General features: G+C 47.4%; 1 protein-coding gene across 1 annotated transcript in view; it reads right to left on the reverse strand.

Annotated features, from left to right (window-relative positions):
- The window catches only part of LOC119100635 (heterogeneous nuclear ribonucleoprotein R-like), a 46,144-nt gene that overhangs the window by 34,959 nt on the left and 2,841 nt on the right, over positions 1-8,344 (reverse strand).

Here is an 8,344-nt window from a genome sequence, read left to right on the forward strand (position 1 = left end):
CGGCGGCGGCGGCGCCGGCGCGTCGCGCTCGATCGGCCCGTCCAGCGGCGCCACGCCGCCGGGCACTGTCGTCGCCAGCGGTCACCCCGAACTGCACGGAGAGGGGCTGGTCCGCACCCAGCCTGCAGAAGCAGCGGGGCGGACGCGCCCTCGGCTCACTGACGATTCTTTCCTGGGATGGTGGTGGGGAGGGGGAGGTGAGTGGTATTGTGCTACGTCCTTTCTAGAGTATCTTGCAGTATGCAATATGCCAGCGAGTGTTGGCTTATTGGCGCAACACCGCAAGTGCAAAGCTTCGACCAACAAGCATTATTTGCCGAGCTGCCGTATGCCAAAAGCGGCGATCGTCAATGGATGGTCCAGGTGAAAATGTGTGACCTCCGCTTTACGCTGCTGTGATTTTAAACGACTTTCACTCAGTTTATTTAAGGTCGTAGATTGTATCGGCGAATAACACCCAGAGCTTGTTAAAATTGTTAACACCAGACCAGAATAGCCCAGATCTGTGCCCAAACTACTTGGCTGGCCGATTCAGCTGTGCCGCGATCAGTTGTGCGCGCCTCCATGAGTCCAAAAACATCAGAGGAATTTGTTCTGAATGAGTTGCCAATGGGAGTTTGGAGGAAATAATAAGAAATGATCCTCAATCATTGCTAAGTGTTAGTATTGCAAAACACATGACATATTAATTACTAAGTTATGTGATGTGTTTTGCTATGACTTTGCAATCATCTGAACTTTCAGAACGTGGGGGCAATCAATTTTCCACAAAGAATAAAAACACGATATACTGATCCGCTCAATGTCAGAACAATCAGAACAAAGCGAAAATATGCATTGACTGATGTGTGGGCAGTTTCGGTGCCCCTGCTCTGATTGGCATGACGTATTTCTATCTGGCGTCCGTCTTATCTTGATTCCACTTCTGGAAACTTTTGCCTAGCAGGATACAGGTTAAGGCAAGCAAACAGAGATCAATGCCGAGGGTTGGCAGAGGCCTCTCACAGTTTCAAGTACGTAACGTTATCATTAGTGATGCCGCCATAGCATGCTAGTGATGCTGTCATCTACCATAGCGTGGACGGAAGCGGGGGGGGAGGGGGCTTCCGTATTATCAAGGGTAACCGGACGCAAAGGCCTAAAGCATATAAACAGATACAGCCCATTCATCCACTGGGCGGCGACATTGTCAGGTTAAATCCAGGGCACTCTGCTGCCCCTGCACAGCCACGAGGCCGGCGTGTCTCGTTTACCTTCAGGCTGGGACCCCTTCATATGTCGGCATGGCCCCCCGCAGGTCTCCAGGGACTGTTCTGTTATAGGTGGAGTCAGGGACGGTACAGCACGGGGGGCAGCAATAGGGCAGTTACCCACCCCATACTTCAGCGAGAAGATCTTAATTCATGTTCATCGGACCCCTTCTGCATTAAGGCGTGAATTTGGCAGTCTCTACTTTGGATCAGGGATACTCTTAAGGGTCTTCTGTTAAGGAAACCCTTTTGCTGGCTCGAAACGCCCTATCTGTGTATGATTTGATCATTGCTCTATACTACGGCCATCTGAATATCAACAGGCCCCTGTTCTGGAACAGCAAGTCAATTTTTTCATCATGCAGTGCCTGTTACGAATCAGGCGGACCTTAAGAGGGGTCTTTCAATCCAAAGCTGGTACTCTGCGTATGCTTTTTTCGCGCAGTCACAGTGTCGATAGATGTCTTATTCCAACTGGTTAGCGTTGCAGGCTTCATCACCCCTTCTCCTAGCCCTTCTCTCCTGGCGGACATCTGACTTAAGGCCATCGGCTTGTTTTGAAACCCTGTGAAAGTCATATAATTATTTTTCATAGCCTTTTTTGCTATTTTCCATTTTAATTTTATCCCTTTGACTTTTAGCTTTTGCATTTCATCCGTTTTGACTTTTATCTATTTGGCTTTTTGACCGTTTGGTTTTTTGTCTTTTGACTTTTATCCATTTCAGTTTTATGGCTTTGACTTTTTGCCTGTGGACCTTTTTGCATTTGACTTTGATTCTTTTGATATTTACCATCTGACATTTTGCCCTATTGACTTTTTGACTTTTTGCGTTTTTTATTTATCCTGTCTGGCCTTTTGCCTTTTGACTTTTTAGCATTAGAACTTCTGTATGTTGAATTTTTACCACTTGATTTTTTGTTGTTTGCCTCTATGTCACGGACCCGGCCAAAGATGGGCCGGCCTGGTGTCTGTCTGATAGCCCGCAGCGAGCACTGCTCCACAGCCGGTCTACGTGCAAGCATACAGCACAGGCCGCCGACGGCACGGCTGGAGCTGTGCCAGCCGGCGAAAAGCCTTGTCGGGAGAGGCCCAGCGGCGCGGAACGACGGTGGGACCTCCTCAGGGCCTTAGTGAGAGCCCTAGCACCGCAGCACTAAGGCGGACACATCCCCGAGATTTCGACGGAGGAGGGCCAGCGAGGCAGCACGACGAAAAAGGCCTCGGCAGGAGAGGCCCAGCGGCGCGAGACGACGATGGACACCTCCTCAGAGCCTTTGTGAGAGCCCTAGCAGCGCAGCACTAAGGCGGACACATCCCCGAGGTCTCAGCGGAAAGACCCAGAGGGCAGGTCGACGGTGGATACCACCTCAGGGCCTTAGTGAGAGCCCCAGCAGCGCAGCACCAAGGCGGACACATCCCCGAGGCCTCGGCGAGAGAGCCTCGGCGGACCAGGACGACGGTGGACACAAGTACAGTTGTCGGAAGTTGTGTGGACGATAATGGAGATCCAGCTGCACCAATGGCTGCTGGAGAGGCTCCTGACTGTTCAAAAGTCCTTCCAATAGAGCTGCGCCTGGGTCCTGGCTGCGACGGGTTCTGTAGATTTGGTGTGCCCGCCTGTGCGAGCATGTTCGATTGGACTTATAGAAACCCGGTTTGATCTGGTCTTGACTCACAACATTTGAGTCAAGACCAGACTATATTTCGAGACCATACAGCTGCCACATCTGATGTGGCAGCTGTAAGGTCTCAAAATCCATATTCGCGACTTGCTTTCTGCTTTCTGTGCATAGCTTGTCGACGACTAAGACAAGTCCCAGGAGCGAGCAGTGGCCAACAATGAATGTTTTTGTGACGAGTCGTAGCGCACTTTTGGTCGCTTTATTCCTTAGGGTAAGCGGGCTTACGCAAACCATGCCTTTTAAGGTGCATGCGCGCTTCATAATCACCGTGCACGTAGGACCGTCTGTTCAGACAAAGTTTACGCTGTCAGCTGAGCCACAGCTGACAGGTCCCGTGCTCTTGAGCGCGGGGAGAGGCTGGGTGGCGCGCGGGGCCGGGGATGGCGTGGCGCTCCGGCTGGCCGGCTTTGATAGTATCCTCACTGTGAAGGTGTTTGGCGAGTCCCCACATTTCTCGGGACTGTTTTAGATATAGAATTGAACAAAAGATCGGAAAATTGAAATTTTAAACAAATAGGATGTGTCATCAAGTTAGGAAATTGACCTTTTGTGGTGGAAAAACGCATTAATCCAATGGTGGTGCCAATGGTTTAATTGTCCTTTAATGCCAACAATTAAAGTAATGCATCGCTTACAAAATACCGTTTGACAGTCGAAAATGTGCATTGACTGCGGAATTATCACGGTTTTACTTAGCCCATTTCCCTCATTACGCTATTTCTGACGGAATAACCAACGTAAAACGGCTGATCGGAGAAGTCTAAAATTTTCAGAATCATTATCGAGACATGAGATAATCATGTACATCGATCCTTGTCTTGATCTGAGGCGGCGGCAAGTTAAACTGCCCTTTGGATGGTCAAGTTCGTGTGGCCCTTTGGCATTTAGCACAGTGGGTTTTCTTAAATGACACTTCGATTTTGGGAAGAATCGTTAAATTGAATGTCCCACATTTTAAGACATTACAGCAAGCATCAGATATGACGAAATAAGCTCACGTTCAGCCATTGGTATGCTTTCAAGGGAAAGCAGTGCCCTAGAGACCATAATTTCACTATCTAGCAAATGTACTCCTCAATTCGCATTTGCTTGATTGCGTCGTGGAATGTTTGCATGACCACAGAGAAGCTGCCAAACTGGCCGTGCGAAACTGCCACCGTAGCAAACATACTGACTCCCTTGTAGTGCTTGAACTTGTTGAGAGGTGTCGTATTTATCGAAATGTCGTGCAGTTCGAACTGAGATGGCCTTCTCCAAAATGGTCGTCTCAGTTCAAAACCCCATGCATATGTGGAACACCCCCTTTAAACTGAGTGTTCTACATCTGAAGACATTAAAACAAACATCAAATATGATGAAAGAAGGTCACGTGTGATTATTTGTTTCCTTTTAAGTGCACAAACTCCTCTAGACAATGCAATTTCATTATTAAGCAAATATGCTCATCAATACGCCATAGTTTAATTGCGTCATGGGACGTTTCTATGACCTCAGGGGGCTGTCAAATTGGCCGCGCGAAATTTCTATCGTAGCGAACGGGCGACTTACTTGTAGTGCTTGAATCTCTCGAGAGGTAACGGATTATTGGTGTGCCGTCGACAGAACCCAAGTATAAGTTTGTGCGCGTGTTTTGTCCCTTTCTCGTGGCGCTCTTGCCTGTCAATCTGTGATTGTACGTTGCTTAATTGCATTCAAATGCTCGGTTATGACACAATTCTCAATTTATTCGCTTCACAGTTGAATTTCGTCGTATCTGGTACTACTGTCCTACTTCCTGTATTATGTAGAATAAAACGCGGCCATACCGGATCCGTTCGAAACGTGGACTATGTGCGTCACATCAATTTGCAGTCAACTGAACTTTACTGGTATCAGATACGGTACTGATTTACGCCGAGAACGAGTGACTCGACGATGGCATTGACGTTGGCCTTGAGGACCCCATGCCTAATGTGTTGGCACTGTTTGAGTCACGCTTCTACCATGCCTTGCATGCTTGGGCAATTGCATCGAGTGATACTGCATCGAATGATATTCAAAATGGCTATCCGAGTCCAAAGCCGCGTACAAATGTGGAACACTCCCTTTAACTCGGCTGCCCAGCACGCTGCAAGGTGGTGTTTTCAAAAACGGTACGCCCAGCAACACATCACGTGCTGTAGTAGCGCCAGTTGTTGAGATTTCCACCATTTGTCGCTAAAGGGCTAACGCCGCCCGCTGTAACAATCACAAACACGCACCTCTTCCTACGTCAGTCATGCCCTACAGGGTGGCGTAGGTATGCACTAGAGACGCAACTTTTGAAAAAAATATCAGCCCGCAGCCCAGCCCTCCCTACTTAGCTAGTAATCCAGTCCGCAGGGACCCGCCTAGTTAGCGATCCAGCCCGCAAAAGCCCACTGTAGTAGAATGCTGATCCACCATTTTCAGACACATACAGTACATCGTGCATGAAATGACATCTAATTGGCACCTAATACATAATATTAGTTTGCTAACAACAGTGAGGTTACTCAGAAAGCAGCAATCAAAGTACCCGCACAATGGATTTTATCATGCACCGAAGTAGATCTTAAACATTGTGATAACAGCTTTCAACTGCAAATGAGAATGGGTGGAATGAAAATGAAATTTACTTTTCACCAACACGCTTCGATGATTTACCACCCTTCTCCCTCATCTTAATGAGCCATAGTCATTTCTTTGCGATAACATGCGTCAGACGATATGTTTCCACTGACAGGATGAAGAACGCTGGATGTTTCAAGTTACGGGAAGTGTCGGTTCATTACAAAGCACGTAAACCCAGTCATCATCTGGCTGCGTGACAATTGTCACAATGCCACATTTCTCATTGAAGAAACAAAGTCAGTCACATATGCGGTGTTTACTATCCTTCAGTGGATACACCATGCAACCACACCACATAAAACCGCATAGTAGTTTTGGAATGATCCAGAGTTCTCCCTTACCACCATCCATGTTCCAGCCCTCAATCGCCGCTACGCGGTTTATGCTATGCCGCGTGAAAGGCACCTGAAAGCTAGGATGGCAATAATATTTAGTGCACGAATACTAGCCACTCCAGAGTCGTCACTGACATGTAGCAGTATCATCGAGAAGCGTGATATATTTTTGCATGCTGCAACAAAAAAACTTGCTTCTATAAAAACAAGCAAAAGTTGTTCAGACAGTCTCCAGAAAAACTTTCTACAGTTTTCAAAGCCCCAAAACTGCAACTTCCGACCTTCATAAAATGCCTCATTTACGTCATATGTTAAGATGATATTTTTCACGCAGTACTGCGTGCAGATACATTATTGGAAAAGAGTGAACACGTACGACAGAACAAAAGCCTTCGTGCAAACAATGTCGTAAAATACTAACAATTGCAGTGTGGTGGGGGGGGGGGGGGGGGAGGCCGTATCGTGTAAGTGCCCTGTAGTCGTGGTCGCAAATTGCATCTTCATCAGACATAGATGAACAAACTCTGTTCCACCACTTCTTTCAGGCTCGACAACTGCTGCGTATTTGATACGCCAGAAACTGCTGGCTATATTGGCAAGCGAGTAAAGCTGGGCCAAATTGGCCCCCAGTTTCCCATGGATATTAATGGTGATTTGATGATGATGATGATGATTTGGGGTTTAAGGGGGCATCGACTGCTGTAGATCATGTGGCGCCCTTAATGGTGATTTGAAAGGTATGGTTTTTGTGTAAGCCAAGCAAGGTTGAACGCACCACACCCTCAGAACAGCAAATGCTGTCTGTAGCTGTATTTATATTAAGGACCCACCTGACTTCTGCTCAATGAAATCAGGCTGAAGCCTGGAAAATTTGGGCTGTTATTCTTGATTTTTTAGTGGTATGTTTGTTTAAAGCCGTGCATTTTGTTTAGCTTGGCTTTCTGGTACGTCATGCCTGCCATGAGATTTCTACCACTAGCGTTCTCACCGTTAAATTAAAACATTATTGTTTCATAATTGTTTTGTGTTTGGCACCACGCTCTGGTATTGGGACGATTTTCAAACTTAAAGAATACCAAGCAAATACATTATGTTGCCTGCTAAAAATTTTGACCTGCAAAAGCCCGCCAAGTCTGGCCCATAACCCAGCCAAAAGCCTGTGGGCTCTTGCGAATCAGAAATTGGCGGGTTGGTGGGCTGGAAAGTTTGCGTCTCCAGTACGAGTCTTCTAACCACCACCCTTCAGGTTATACCAAGGTTTTGATGGCTGGTATTTGTGGTAACTTTTTTGCCATACCAATTTTCATGCCAATTTAAAAAAGATCGACAGGGAATCCCCGCTCACAGTCGCGGAGAATATGAAATACTCACTTGGATATCTTGTTTGCGCGAAAATGTCTTGTATGCGCCAAACCCCACTCTAGAAATTTAATTTTGAGATACAACGAAAAAAAAGCAGCCTAATGCTGCGTCAAAACGTTGTCCACGGTAATTCAGACCCGAAATGTCTGAAATGATTTGTATTTTACACCTCCGTCTGGCATTGCCACTCTAAATGGCTAATAGTTTGCAGGAACTATTCCCTAGATTTCATCAAAGCTTGTTTTTGAAAATGTGCCTGAAAGGTGGGCAACACCTTGAGTACCATTTCACCTTGGTCTCGAGAAAATGCCTATTACGTTATATTCTCGGGCAATCGGCCAACCTTAAGCTATGCAACGTGAGCACTGATCCCATCACTGTGACATTGTCACTTGAACTCAGCAATAAGAACATAGAAAATACTGAAAGCATAAGAGAACATGCGTACCAAGGAAAGGCTCCCCGATTATTTACAATCAAGGTACACTGGACTTACACAACACCAAAACAATGAAATTTGAGTTTAGGATTCCGTGAAGAACATTGAGACTGCACGTAAACTAATGCAAAGTAGTAAGATGAGTGGTCATTTACACATCATCCTTCTAAATTAGCATCAAGCTGCTTTTAGCGTTGTTTGTATGTTTACGAACCATGCAACAGTGTTAGGCAAGTCATAATGAAGCGGGGCTCCAACTGACCGCTAGCCATCAATGCACCACCGCAAGCATGCCTCAATCTGAACGTCAAATTCGAATTTCTTCGCGCGCTCTGTTCTAGATAAAAAAAAACTGGGAGTCGCTCTGCACTTGGCGCAGTGATCTGATAGGCATCTGACTGCGAGTCGGCATATCGGCGACGATGGCTCCAGTGCGGCACTGTGGTTGGCGTATCCCGACGCCCGATAGTGTTATCGGCTCCGCGCGTGCCGCGCTGATTGGTCGACCGGCGGGCGGCGGACCGGGCTCCGCGCGCTGATTGGCGGAGGCTGGCGGCGCGCGGCGCAGGGGGCCGCCGGCCGCTACCCGCTCAGTGCTGTGGTCGGCCCACGGGTGTGGAGGGGAGTGAGGTGGTAGGCGCCT

Source organism: Pollicipes pollicipes, unplaced genomic scaffold, assembly GCF_011947565.3.
Source record: "Pollicipes pollicipes isolate AB1234 unplaced genomic scaffold, Ppol_2.1 Scaffold_4881;HRSCAF=5763_pilon_pilon_pilon, whole genome shotgun sequence".
NCBI lineage: Eukaryota > Metazoa > Arthropoda > Thecostraca > Pollicipedomorpha > Pollicipedidae > Pollicipes > Pollicipes pollicipes.